Below are 15,129 nucleotides of genomic sequence, written 5' to 3'. Positions count from 1 at the left end.
ACTTTACTTGCAATTTTAGTACTGCTTTACTGCTTGGTGGAAGGTATGGTCTGGAAAGATCTGAATGCAAAGATTGGTTAGTATTATGACAGATCTTACATAACATGCACAGTCAGGTAATTGAATACTGTAGCAATACCAGATATTTTTATCTTTTATCAGTCAAGGAATTTAGTAGATCAAGCTTTTTCTCAATACAATAATTTGAAATAAGAGGCACCTACTGAAGACCAGACAAAACTTAACAATTAAAACATCTGTAGATGAATAGTCTTGGAAGATTTTTTTTAAAAATATGTATACCATTTTTTTCTGTAATTGAAGAACTATAAAGAGAATTTGCTATGAAAGATGACACAATTTTAAATGAGCGGCATGTAGTATAAGGAATAATATCAAGGAAAAGAGCTGAACTGGAAGGATCTAGTGTCCAGAATTTACTAGCAATCATATTTAAAGTGTTGTTATGGGTTAGCTCTGTTGAGGATACAAGAGCTTTCATGATCCTAATGGAGGTCAGATAAAAGTACTGCGTTTATATCAAACTAAAAATATGAGAGAGAATGTACTAACAATCAACCAGACAAAGAGTCCTTAATGCACAATATTTGATAAAAAACAGAACTGAAAAATTATTATTATTATTATTATTATTATTATTATTATTATTAATAATAGTTAAGCTACAACCCTTGTTGGAAAAGCAAGATGCTATAAGCCCAAGGTAAGAAAAGGTTGATAGATTCTTTAAACTTAATAGGAAATCTCTTGATTTAAAAGATGTCACTTGGAAATGAAGGGCTGAAAATCTGCACTGATGATTCTAAATTTTTCCCAATATATTGTAACTGTGATGTAGTGACAATGCTAATGTAAATTACAGTGAAAAATTTAAGTGATTTTCTAACAAAATGGGTTTACTTGAGTTGAAATAGCTTTTCATAGATAATTATCTATTCTACCCACTTATAACTAAGTGGCTTAATAAATCATTAAATTTTGGGATTAGAATTAATTTCTCAATGGAACTTCCTTTTTTTTTTGATTGATCGATTTGAGGTTATTCTTTGAATAATGCACAAGTTTTTATCATATTTTTTTTTATCAGTTATGTATATATTATACCCAACACCTGATCTTTATTAAGTTTAGAGATGTTAACATTTTATTGCTTTAGATTAAAGATTCACTATAGGATTTTTTGCCGTATTGGATAAGAAAACTTAATTATGTCTAACAATGCCTCTAAGCTAGACTGTGTAAGGAGGTCAGTTCAGATTATTGAAAATCTTACCACAGAAATTGTAACGGGAGTGTAAAAGAAGCTCTTCAGAACTATTTTCAAAGTATTCTCTTGCACAGAAAATTAAGGTTGCACTACATGAATTATATGAAGCTGGTGTAAATATGGAACCATGTTGCTTCATTGCTCCTATGGGTGTTATGGAGAGGAAGGTATTGCTACACCAGCATTAGATTTAAATATAAATGTGATCTTCAGTTTATTGAATACAGTAGTTGCAATTTATTAAACAAAATTAATTCTTATATTTCCATGAATTTTACCTCTGAATAGAACAAGCCATCAAGTGGAAGTGCCAACTTAGTGACCTCTAAATAAAATAAAAAAAAATTTACCTCTGCCATCATATCTTCTCTACCTCTATTATGCCACTAAAACACTCGGGTAGGTACTGGGAAGAGAGTGGCCATTGAAGTAGTGTTTGATGGCCATGCCTGGGAAGAATTGTAAACTATACGTTATTTAATTGTTTCTGTAATTATGACACCTCTAGTTTTTATCTTTTTTTTTTAGTTCGTTTGTTTTGAGATTCCTTTTGTTTAGACATCTGTAAGGGATTTTTTGATTGTTCGGCCGTTCTGCGTTATTCAGGTGTTTATGGCCAGTCCTTCTCTAAGATACAGCTTTAAACGTAACGTTAACAAGTTTCACTTTAATTTATCCTCCCTCTTTTTTTTTTACCTGAGGCACCGGATGTCCTCTATCCCTTCAATGCCATCAGTGTGTGTTTTATGGTGACGAACGTTCTGGAGACTTAAAGATATCTGCTTAGCTTGAATTGCGGTATTTAGAGTAAAATGTAGAATGGCTAATGGAACAGAGGGGTTCAAAGTTAGTCAGATGAATCTGAACACCGTTTTGTTCCAACATTGAATGTTTGCTTAGTTGTGATTCATTAAGTCCTATATCCTTGGTGGTTATTATGCATGTAGTTTCTGATGAGGAGTTCCCATTTTTGGCACCTTAATCTGGCAAGGTGCTATCTTAACTTTGTCTTTTTATGCTAGCCTTTCATTGTCTTTTAATACTCTGGAAGTCTAGAAGAAGGTTGAGGTGGTCCATTGATGACGATCACTGTGATGATGATGTTGCTTTATTTTTGGTAGTGTTTGCCTTATGATATAATCTTTCATGTTATAGGGAGACGACTTTCTTGTTTTTATTATTTTGCTTCATGCAAGAATATAAACTTTTTGGGTAATCTAGCCTCCAATGTTATTCATATATCCCTACATATCTTATGCATCATTTGGGATGATTAATAATTTCCATTAAGAGGTACAGTACACATATGCTTAGCAATCGTTCATCAGCTTAGTTTGGGTGACATGTTTGTTCTAAGTGTTATGTGATCATTTCAGATTTATCACATTTTGAATGGGTAAATATCAAAAGTGAATATTGGATACCTAATTTTCTCTGAGGTTGATATTAGGGATGGTGGTTCCTCGAGATCAGCTCTAGTCTAAATGCAGGCAAATGAATCCTATAATTGAAATTCAGTCTACCCTTTGTTGCAATTTTTACTTTTTGTTTCTGCATTTTTACGAGTGAATAACAGCAGTTTTCAGTACGTACTGTAAATAGTTAGGAAGTTTCCCATTTTTTTTAATTCTCATATCCCATCCATTAATTAATTTCAATTATGGATCCTACATTATATTGGTATGTTTGGTACATAATAAGGAAGTTTTCCAGTTGACATGTCTTCAATAAATCATCTACCTAAGGTGTACCAATAAATTATACAACAATTAATAGTTTTCAGTTTCCTTGTTTAATAGGTAGTGGAAAACTAAATTCTTCTCCTTTAACACCACGTCCAACACCACAGCCAAACTCTAAACCCAGTCAGACCTTTAAATACTTATTGCCAGGTACTACCTTTGGTGTTCTTATTAATCGTAGGTAGGCAATGTGACAAAAAACCATCCCAAGTGTCTTTTGTTGGAGCGCTCATTTCCACTAGGAATATATATTTTGTGGACATGGAAAAATAGGCTATTAAGGTCCACTTCTCTTCTAAATGTCTGCAAAGGATAAAGGGAGTAAAGAACGGTCATTGTTGATTTTCTGATGATCCATCCATTTACACCTGAAATGTATGTGGATATGGCATGAAAGACCATAAAGCCATCACACAAAGTACACACATCCTTTCTTCTCCACGTCTGAAGAAGGTAAGAGGACTAATGCAGGTTCCTTATCAATGCATAAAGAACTGATAACTAAAACCTGTGGTGATGACACTTAAATCATAGAATCTGTTATCAGTTAACGTCCTGATTATATTTGAAATAAAATAATATACTCTAGATGCTGTGATGTTGGTGTTGTTGTATACTGTACCGTAACTAAATTTTTAGGGGACAGGTAGTCCTGATACTAGATTGGGTGCTTAAAAACACACACATGACATTTTGAAAGATAATATCTTAGGTTAACAACCCAGTTCTGCTAAACAGACAGTTAGGGTTAGGTGGGGGTTACCTAAGGGTAAGTCGTGTCATATCTCTCTCATGTGTCAGCCTGAGCTGACACATTATCCGCTGATCCAAAAGCCTTTATAGAATACAGTAATTCCATTGTGGTTGCTAGTTTATATGTACAGAAAAAAGAAAAAAGAAAAAAAAATCATCATTATCATCTCTTATGCCTACTAACGCAAAGGGCCTCGGTTAGATTTTGCCACTTGTCTCTGTCTTGAGATTTTATTTCAATACTTTTCCACTCATCATCTATTTCATGCATCATAGTCCTCAGCCATGTAGGCCTGGGCCTTCCAACTCTTCTAATGTCTTGTGGAGTCTAGTTAAATATTTGGTGAACTAATCTCTTAATTAAAAAAAAAGATATTGAATAATAATTCAGGATTCTGCTTTCTTGTAGTTTATCTTGATATGTCTTGCATTATACAGGATTCTGCATTTAATAATACTGTATACATCTTCAGTTTTATTGGATTAATTCATTGATTGCACAAGCTTATGAAGGCAACAGAATACCTGTATACTCTTTTAGTTAGTTTCTAAGAGTTTTCAGAATGAAAAATTTGACATTGCAAATGTGAATGAAGCTTTCGAGGACTGTAGCTTTCCTGGAAATGCTTGTTCATCTTTGTCTTCTACAGATAATGTTCTTATGAATTTATCTTTCTTGACTGCTAAACAGGAAGTTATATCTAAGGTTAATTATTAATCTATAATTTGGCTGGATTTATCTGGTTCAATGGTGGGACAAGTGTAAACAGTTTTCAAAAGGTTTAAGTCTAAGCTCCAATGGGTTTTTGCTTCATCATAGCTACAGGCTCTCTGAACGTGCAGGCTATGCTGTGAATATTTCATTGTTGTGTCACTAAATACAAACTTTCGCTCTTTATTAGGGAATATACTTTCGGCAAAGCTGGAAGAATAGGCCCAAGATTTCTAGCGAGGTATAACTAGCGATGGGGTAGTGGATAGTACCAGCTACCCCGCTCACACACGCACACACCTGTGTTGTTTCGTTACTTTTGTTTTTGACTCTGTTGAGAGTGAACATCGTTTTTCTCCACCGCTCATATCACTGACTGTCCATTAGACTAATCTTTTGTCTTTGCTTTCTCTTCAGGTTGTGATTTTTTTTTTCCAGGTCGTCATGCGGACTTGTCCTGGACATGTGGGGCGCAGTTACGGTACTTTTGTCTCCGATTGAGACAGATTTTCATTACACATGCCCGATCTGCCGAGGACGACTTTGTACTGTACTCAGGATGACGCCTGTCATGAATATAGGGTGTAGCCATCCTTGCAGTGGGAGAGGTTTAGTAGAAGGTGAAAGAAGAAGTCGAAGACGGATTCTTCTCCTTTGGGGTCGCCCTCAAAGTTGAAGAAACCTCGATTTCCTTCTTCCCCTCTCAATCTCTCCCCTAAGCTTGTCAGGGGATTGATTGAACAGGAGTAGTGGTCTTTTAACTCCGGTAAAACACTTATGTTTAAGGGACCTGTTGATGATCTTTTATAGTTGTGGACTTCCTTGGGTATTGCTGGTCCTCTGTGGAAGAAAGATCTGTTGGAGCTGTTGCAGTTGGGAGCAGAGAGAAAGTGCACACCAGCTTCTTCAGGGTTTGACCTTGATCCTCCTCCTAGGGGCTCCGAAGGTTTCTTACCAGAGGAGTCTCTAGCGACTGAGTCCATCGTAGTCTCCCCAGTACCATCACTAACTTCTCCGAGTAGATCGCATATGGCTGTTCATGCTCAGAGCGCCGACGACGGTACTCCCCCGTGTTGTAAGTTTGCCTGTCAAAGTCCAAGGCTTGTTCCTGCTGCTCATGAGGGACACCTTTCCTGTATGTGAGTGAGAGCTTCTCTAGAGAGGTCTCTGTGACGCTGGACTATGAGAAGGCGTTTGGTTTCACCCTTGCCTTTCACTAGCCCCTCGGAGTAGGGCTCGACAGATCACGAGGAGGAGGTTCCTCACCCCCCAGCGAGTTTGACGCGTCCATCGTTCGCCCTCCTACACTAGCCCTTCCAGTTTGTCTCCCCCTGCAGATTCCACTCCTCCTTCCACTTCACTTTACCCAGTTTCCACTTTGGAGTCCTTATAAGCAACGCAACTGGAGCGATCACTTAGGCATCATACAGCAGTCCTGTCATCATCGAGACTCCACAGTGGTCCAGCTCTTAACCAGGTCCCAGCGCGACCAGGCTCCAACGCATGAACAACTTCCAGTGCGCCAAGTTGTTCCACACAGTAGAGCGTGACCAGGCTCCAGTGCGCCAACTTGTTCCACACAGCAGTGCGCGACCAGGCTTCAGCGCGCCAACGAGTTCCACTTAGCAGCGCGCATCCATGGAGCAGTACATGACCACACAGCTCCGCACAGTAACGCAGCAGACTGTGATCTCATCAAGCGATTGCCAAGAGTGTCAACCTTGATCTCCAACCCACTCTATCAAGACACAATGTAACAGTATGCTAGTAAGCATGCATAATCCTCAGTAGATAGTTAGACCACAAGCACCTTGCAGACGATCTCCAGCTCGTGAACTCCTAGTGAGTTTCCATCCTCCATCCCTGCTTTCAATAAGGACATGCATTGGTTTACTGAATTGGCTAGAGAAGTTCGACTGGCTGTTACTGGCTCTTCTCAAACTCCCGCAGGTAGATATCACATAGCGGCAGCTTCAACCAGCACTCCTCGGATCCCGCTAGAGACTTCTGGTGCCTCAAAGCTCTCGTCTCCATCTTCTGACCCGAGGCGCAGGAGTTCCGTTCTGACCCACCCCAGGAACAACAGGCTTGCTGACAGAGTTTCATCCTCCCCCTAGGGAGAGAAAGGATACCAAGATGGTGATGGAGAACTGCTCCTCGAGGACTTTGACTCGAGCCCAGGAGAAAGTGCCAAGTTCTTCAGCTTCAGCAGTGACGGCTATGTCGAAGGAGGTTCCTGTGACATTGAGGGACTCCTCTAGGCATCATGGTGATGTCTACAACCCACCACAGACTCCTATGGGTGGATGATGACCAGCACGACTATGATTAGGACGACATCTTCCTAGGTCAGCTAGTCCAAGATTTTCAGTGTCTGAAAATCTAGGGGTTGAAGGGTGGCAGGTTGCTACGGGTTTACAGTACACTCCTTCGATCCCACAAGTTGTCGAGACTCCTACCTCTCTGCTTTCATCCAGCAGAGAAGGTATTGTAAAGTAATGGAGGAGAACCTTTCAGCCTTATCCTTGGACCAGGCGATAGTTGCTGATGGAAGGTGTCTCTTGACAGAAATGTGCAGGGCTTTCCATCATCTTTTCAGCTAACGAGGGCATAAACTTCGAGAAGGTAGCAAAGTTTGCAATGTAGACTACTTTGTGGCTATATTTGTGGTTGGGGTTAGTGGGCCATCTGATCAAGACAGAGGTGGTTGCAGGAACATACCAGGAAGTTTATGTCGAATTTTCTCCTATTGGGTACTAGGACCGTCGGGTTCCTTGCTTACCAAGCAAGCAAGATCCTAGGACGGGAGTGGCCAAAGCTACAAAACTCGACTATGGAAGGATCTTCACTTTTCAATGCGAAGGATGTCGAAAGGGCAGCAGAGCACTGGAGGAAGACATGTCAGGACTCTCTCCTTCAGAGGGCGATTACCTCACGATCACATGGAACAGCTCCTCAATCCAGGAAACCTCCACCATGTAGACCTCAGGGGAACAGCAGGAGTTCAGGCACTCCCAAGACGTCATCTAAGAAGCCTTTTTCTACTTGAGAACAGCCAAAGGGAAGCAGAAACAACAAAAGGGGGTAAAGAAGGAAGAGGTAGCACTCGAGGCAACTCCCGCTAGGGAGGGCAATCCTCTCACTTGTCCACCAGTGGGGGGGATGCCTGCAACGCCGGTGGCAGAGTTGACTGTAGCACGGGGCCGAGGCCTGGACTGTCCCCGAGATTCAGTCAGGTTAATTGCGTCCCATTCACACAATCTCTCCCTCCATTGACTTAATATCCAGTTTTGTCGAGTTCCTACGCGAAAAAGGTAGTGCAACAGACTCCATTCAGGATGGAGGTGGCAGACATGGTCAGACAGGCAGTAAGATCACAGGACTTCATGTGCACACTGGACTTAATGGATGCAAACTTTCAGATCCAAGTCCATCCGTCATCAAGGAAGTATTTAAGGATCATCATCAACAAATGACGACACCAGTTCAAGGCGCTGTGCTTTGGCCTGTCGACAGCATCTCGGGTTTTCATGAGTTTTCTCCCTGGTGTCAACCTGGGCCCACAGGATAGACATTTGTCTGTTGAGATACTTGGACCACTAACTGATCCTAGCAGACTTGGTGGTGACCCTTCTTCAACACGGAGACAGAATCCTCAAGTTTTGTCATGATCGGGCGATTGTGGTAAATCTCGAAGTCCTCTTTTCTACCATCACATAGACTGGTATACCTAAGAATGCTCATAGATACCAACTTGCAGAAAGTCTTCCCTTCCCACGACAGGATCCAGAGGCTGAAGAAGATAGCAAATCTCTTCTTACAACGAAACGCACTTCTGGCACATCAGTGGTTGTCTCATAGGTTATCTATTGCCCCTGGAACGTCTGGTATGCAATGGCCAGGTTTGAATACGATCTTTACAGTGGTGCCTAAAGTCCAGTTGGGTTCAACACGAGGACTTGCCGTATTCTCTGGTCCCTATGGGACATGAGAAGAGAGAGAACCTGTGATGGTGGATGACAGATGAGAACCTCCACAGAGGAGTGGATCTTCTCTCCTTCCCCAAAATTGATGCTCTTCACAGATGTATCAAAAGAAGGGTGAGTGCTACATCTGCTACATCACACGGCCTCCGGGTTCTGGCCCGAGTCCAAAAGATCCCAGCACATAAACCTTCTGGAAATGAGGGCAGCCTTTTTGCCTTGCAACAGTTTCTTCAGTTCATGGCGGGTCACTCTGTGGTGTTGGTGTGGCTTATGTAAACAAGCAAGGCGGTAGCTTTTCTTAGCACCTTTGCCATATAACAGGGGAGATTCTGAGATGGGTAGAAGATAACTTGGTGTCCCTATCAGCTTGCTTCATTCCTGGCAAAAGGTATGTGCTCGCAGACAACCTGAGCAAAGTGACTCAGATAGTGGGCTCCGAGTGGTCTGTGAATCATCTAGTAGCCAACAAAGTCCTGACTTTGTGGGGTTCCCAGATGATGGACCTGTTTGCAATGTCGCTGAACAAAAAGTTCCTGCTGTACTGCGCCCTGGTACCGGATCCCTAGGCTCTCTGGCAAGCATTCCAACAATGGTGGGACAGCATTGATGTCTACACTTTCTCCCTGTTTTGCCTTATGAGAAGAGTGCTCAAAAAAGCAAGATTGTTCACCAACTTAGCAATGACCCTCATAGCTCTGCTAGGAAATCATGTCAAATGGTTCCCAGACCTTCAGCTGCTTACAGAAGTCCTGAGGGAGCTCCCGCCATGTTACGATCTACTCAGACAACCACACTTGAACATCTACCACAAAGCCGTAGTCCCTATGTCTTCTTGCCTGGAGGTTATCCAGCATCTCCTTGCGCAAAAAGGTTTTTCGCAACATGTTGTGAAGAAGATGTCTGGGTACCTCCAGGAATTTCCAGCTGCTGTGTACCCAGCTAAGTGGTTGGTGTCGTGAAGGGGTATCTCTTCTTACGATGCCACTATTGCAGCATTAGCGGATTTCCTTGTATACCTTTGGGAGGAAAAGCTCCTCTCGGTCTCTCAGTGGTGAAAAGTTATCGCTCAGCCTTGATTGAAAGGACTTAATATTTTTTTATTGTTGGAATTGTCTCTCCTCATACGGAGTTTCAGTTTCGAGCTTACCTGTCCTCTGTCAGAAGTAAGACCACCTACATGGAATGTGGTTCGTGTCCGATCTCTGAAAGGAGCTCCTTATAAACCATTATGCCAGGGAGCAGATCTTCACGACCCTCAAGATGGTTTTCCTTCTCGCTTTGGCTGTGGCCAAGAGTGTAAGTGAACTTCATGGTCTTTCCTATGATATCTCCCATTCAAAGGGATGGGGAGAGGTGAAGCTCGGCTTTGTTCCTGAGTTTATCGTCAGGACTCAAAATCTGGGAGTAGTGGATCTTATATTCATGCCCTTCCGGATTGAGAATCTCCATAATGTAACCAATGAGCAGGATCAACTGCTTCTTTGCCCAGTGAGGGCTTTGAAGTGTTACCTCAAAAGGACTACAGGAGCTTGCCCCCGAGTGAAAGCACTCTTTGTCAGCACGGGGAAGGTTAAGAGGAGGATCACTAAGAACATAATCTCAGCATAGATTTGTAAGGTGATAGACCGGGCCTTGAATCCTGCTCCTTCTCCGCAGACGCATAAACCTAGAGCTCACGATGTTAGGGGCGTTGGTATGTCCATAGCGTTCAAGGAAAACTACTTTGTGGCGCAGCTCATACAAGCGGGTGTCTGGAAGCGTCAGACGGACTTCACTGCCCACTACCTGCAAGATATGACATACAGGAACATGGAGATTTTCTCCATTGGTCCTGTGGTGGCTGCATAACAAGTGTTGTAAACACTTCTTTTAAATTTCCCAACATGTAGAAAAATCTGTAAGATTTCTTGATACATACAGTATATAAGATAGCTCAGCAGTAGAAAAACCAAATGACTGAAACAATGGAGAGTTAGGGTAACAAGGTTATAAATTAGATGGACAAGTAGTAGATGGTAGAGGTCAGAGGTTACCGGGATTAAGTCTGGGGTGAATGATAAGAATGACTGGTTCCTTCTTTCTTTAATATTCCCCTCCCTTGTGGAACAGCACTTGCGGTACTCTGCAAGCTTGCTTCTTCTGTCTGCAGGTACTGTTATAACCATTTCCCTGGTTTAACCTGGTATAGAAATATATACTTGTTGCATCCCCACATCCCCCTGGTGAGGTGCGAAATGGGTAACATCTATGGTTAGTTAAAAGAATCCTACGACTTCTGGGAATTCTTACCTAGACAAGTTACATTGTTAGTATCACACAATCACACTTATTGTTCAGGCCGCTAAAGCATGCTATTGCACAAAGTTTTAGCGAGATGTCACGGTTTTCCTCTATGCGTGCGTATCAATGTGGGAAACCACTGGTCAAAGACCAGCCTGTTGATTAGGCCTTCCATCCATCTTAGGGATGAGTGTTCCCTAATAAAGTGTCACATGGTATGTATTTAGTGATGGAGCAAATGACAAATTTTAAGTAATTTTTATATTTCTTATCGATACAAACCTCGAACTCTTTGTACAAATTTATCCCCCTGCAAGTCCTACCTGCTATCAAAAGTGTCAAGGCAACACAGGTGTGTGTGTGTGTGTTTGTGTGTAAGAGCGACATAGCCAGTACTGTCCCTTAGCCCCCCTCTAAATAGTGGTGGGGTAGTTATACCTCACTAAAAGTCTTATGGATAGTCTTCCAGCTTTACCAAAAGTATATCCCCTAATAAAGAACTCAATGTTTGTATTAAGAGAAATGCAAGTTACTTTAAATTTGTCATTTTATTAGTTGTGGTCTTAAAAAGGACATAGCTAAGAACAGTCCAGATCAGGGAAAATACAATTCAAATCAGAGATAAAACGGGTTAGGACAGACGATACATTTCCCAGTTTCTTGACCACTGTTTCTGAAGTAAACACTTCTATCAATATCGAATTTGATTAAACTTGACAGGTTATTGTGCCATAAATGATGTCTAAGACTAAAGTGGATTCAGACTCTGGACGTAACGATTGGAAATTCTAGTTACTGAAAGGTCAGGACAGCAAATGCATTACCCAGTACCTTGACTCTGACTCTGTACCAAGCATTCATCAGTGAATATTAATTTGATTAAATTTAGCACAAATCTTCTCAGTCAGTTATTTGTGAAAATAACGCACAAAGACCTCGCACGTGTTTCAGGTATTTTCATGGAATATGTTAGCTGTTTTACCTATGGAAGAAGGGTTTTCATGGTCATAGATTGGTTGTCAGTAACCTGCAATTTAGGAAGATTTTTACGTATCTTATTTTTATTATAAGAAACTGTATTTTAGTAACTCTATCTATTACGATCACCTTGTTTTGATGATGACATCTATGTTGATGACATCTATGTTTAGTGAGGCGTTTATCATAGAATTTGAGTAATCTTTATAATAAGGAATCAACAACAAGATGGATGTTTATGCTGTTCAATAGGCCTTGCCTAAGACATTGTAGCTGATAATAAAAGTTCAAAGACTAGAAAGAGCTTGACATTTATACCTTTCCAAGCATAGCAATGATCCTGTCCATTATTAACAGGTTCAAGGATTCTCAGAAAGCAAAAAATATTTCTCGTAATGTTCAGGCACTTTATATCCAAGCCAAGCTGTCAAATCTTTTTGGCATCCGAAGCCAAACATTCTTTCATTAAATGGAGAGAATATATCCACCATGTGTTACAAGGAAAAGGATTTTTAAGGCTTTACAAGTAGTTGGGTTTCCCATCATTAAGAAAATTTACCATTATTCATTACAGAAGTACAGTAATTCCACTACATTCGAACAAGATAATTCCAAGAAATGGTTTTTGGATGTAAAGCTCTTCTTTCCATATATTATTTCTTTTGGGTGTCAGTTTAAATGAAATAAAGGAATCTACTTAATTTGCAAAATGTAGATTTTTTTTACTCAAGTTGTGTGTATCACCTCCCCGCCATCTAGAAAGTGTATCATTCAGCTTGTTCTATTCAGAGGTAAGATTCATAGTAATGGACATGATTTTTAAACTAAAATCTGTAACAGTATTCCCATACTTTTCTCAGGATAGGACAAGTAATACAGTACTTACCTTTGGTGATGAGTCCACTTAAACCTAAAGCATTGTTTACATTTCATCCTAGGCAAGGCCATCCAACACTGTCCAAATGACTACTTTTTCCTCAGTAACTAGTGAGTGTTTGGTGGCTACATAATATTGAGGAGTAATGGTATGATGAGAGAGGATTTTCTTATTAGTTTTATTTAGAGGTTGGTACTTTCACTTAATAGCTTGTTTATTCAAAGGTAAGTATGGAAATAACAGATTCTAGTTTAAAAAAAAACATTTAAAAAAATAAAATCTATGGGTCAGTCTTATATAAGTTGAAAATTATAATCCTTGCCTACTTGAAATGAGTAAAATTGGTTAATCTAACATTTTGTTTTCATAGCAGAACATTTGAAGCTGAAATTAAAATTTGTAACTTAAGATCTCAGACCCTTGATGAGTGGTCATTCAGTAACCATACAGTTCAGTACTTTATCCATTATTCTTCACATTAATCCAGGTGTTAACATAATTTTTCTCAATATTTTTCTCTTATGTATGCAATGAAACCTTGAGAATCTTTATTAATACAATATGTTCTGTATAATTATGTATCAAGCGTTTGTGTACTTATTGTTTTTCGTTAGCAACTTGGAAATGTACAAAGCAGTGCAGTGGATTAGTAGGAAAATAATTATAAACGTGTAAATAATTAATGGTCCAGAACGTAGAGAGAAACATTGAAATATTAATGCTTGAGTTGTTGAAAATAGGTTGATATATGGTGCTTATTGTTATTGTTTGTTTATGGTGTAATGTTAGTGTTATTTCTATGAAACTCCCCTGATGTTTATAATGCCTCTCTCTCGAAGCCCGATTTGAATTGACGTTTACCCAAAAACTAAGAAATTCCCATTTTCTTTCATTTCAACAGGCTTTGGCCTCTAGTATTGAGATAATCTGGCAGTTAATAGTAATAAGCATGGCTTGTGTACCTGCAGATGCATTGTCTTTTCAGGTCTCTCGTCAATCTTGCGTTACTGGGTCAACAATTTACAGCCTCCAGATTGTTATTCTTTGTGTGAATTAGGCCATTAATGATAAGGGATGTCTTTATACGGTTTGTTAATAATTCCTGAGTAAATTGTTCAAGTGATTTATTTAAGGCTAATCATGATCCTCATTCTCTTTTTTTTTTTTTTTTGTATGGTGTAGATAACAATGATGTTTAGATGATTTGATGTGAATATGGGGTTACAGTTCCTCGTATGTTGACGTATGTATGTTAAGATGATGGCTGGTCAGATTAAGAGTTCCTAATGTAAGAGGAAAATTTATTGAAGACTAGACAAGTTGATTAGAGTAAGGATATTATGAAAATGCCACTGAAGCTATTAACTAGCTTTTAGGCTTTGATAGTAGTTAGCTTCATAAGCTGTTCTCCTCTTTGGTCTTCTGTTAAATCTAAGACGACCAGTGAGTCTTCGCGCAAAGTCACACATTTTAGCCTAATCATCCCAGTTTTGAACCCTAACTTAATTCTTCAAGTTTTGCCTAGTGGTTCTAGTGCATCAGTAAGTGTGGGTTCTGATGGTGCACAGTGCATGATGGAGTCGATCCACTTTCTACGAGACTTGCACTCTCTAATAACTTCAGGTCTTTCTATTCTAAAACCTTTACTTTTCCTTGATCCATTCTGCTCTTTACGATATTGGCTTCTAAGATGGAAGACCAAGCTAGTAGTCTGAATGCTATATCCTGCTGCTCATTGAAGTAATTTCTTGCCAGTAACCACTTGATTCTTATATATTGATGGCATTACATACTGTAGGGTTCCTGTGCAACAGAGTACAATACTGTGTACCGTATCTATATTAAATAATTCTTTCAAAAGATTCAGCTAAAGTTAATCAGTTTCATCGTGTTTCTGAAGGCAGTGAGCACTTTTCTAATGTAGGGTCAGCCACTAGGGCATCTTAACTTTTCCATAGCAGTATGAAATTAAGTGCTAGTAATCTTGCTAGAGGCTTTTGGTGTCAATAGGGGAAGGAGGAGATGATGATGAATCTTGCCTAGTGCTGCCTAGTGCAGGCTCAAAGGTTACCATTCAAAGTAAACAGAAGGGAAGGTCTGAGGTTTTCTTTTAAAAGAATTTGCCTAGCTAGGAAAATAAAGATAAATACTGTAATATGGAGGAATGATGGAGATATCTCCTTTTCAGTCATTAAGGAAACTTTTTTCTGAAAGTTATCCAAATAAGTTGCTAGAGGTAACACCTGAGTCTGTTGATCATCAGACATTGCCATATCTAATATGAATTATACCCTCAGTTTTGAAAAATTTTTAGTCGATTACTATCTTTAGTGGTAAAGCCTTTATTCTCACGAAAAACATTATTTGATCTTTAAAATAAATCAAATGCCTATTCATGCTGTTTATTCAGATCTTGTTAATTCTCTTGAACCTATCATTAATGTAAGGAAAAGAAAATTTTGAATACAGGTTTTTTTGAGCTGGTTGACTAAAGAAGTGCTGTTTTTTGGAAA

At 39.6% G+C, this 15,129-nt stretch overlaps 1 protein-coding gene across 2 annotated transcripts in view; it reads left to right on the top strand.

Moving 5' to 3' along the window:
- The window catches only part of LOC137620588 (glucose-fructose oxidoreductase domain-containing protein 1), a 75,212-nt gene that overhangs the window by 41,119 nt on the left and 18,964 nt on the right, over positions 1-15,129 (top strand). The gene's annotated exons all lie outside the window — the stretch shown is intronic.

This window comes from Palaemon carinicauda, chromosome 27, assembly GCF_036898095.1.
Source record: "Palaemon carinicauda isolate YSFRI2023 chromosome 27, ASM3689809v2, whole genome shotgun sequence".
NCBI lineage: Eukaryota > Metazoa > Arthropoda > Malacostraca > Decapoda > Palaemonidae > Palaemon > Palaemon carinicauda.
Note: the sequence above shows the minus strand (reverse complement) of the source record. Positions and strands in the feature narration are given on the sequence as shown.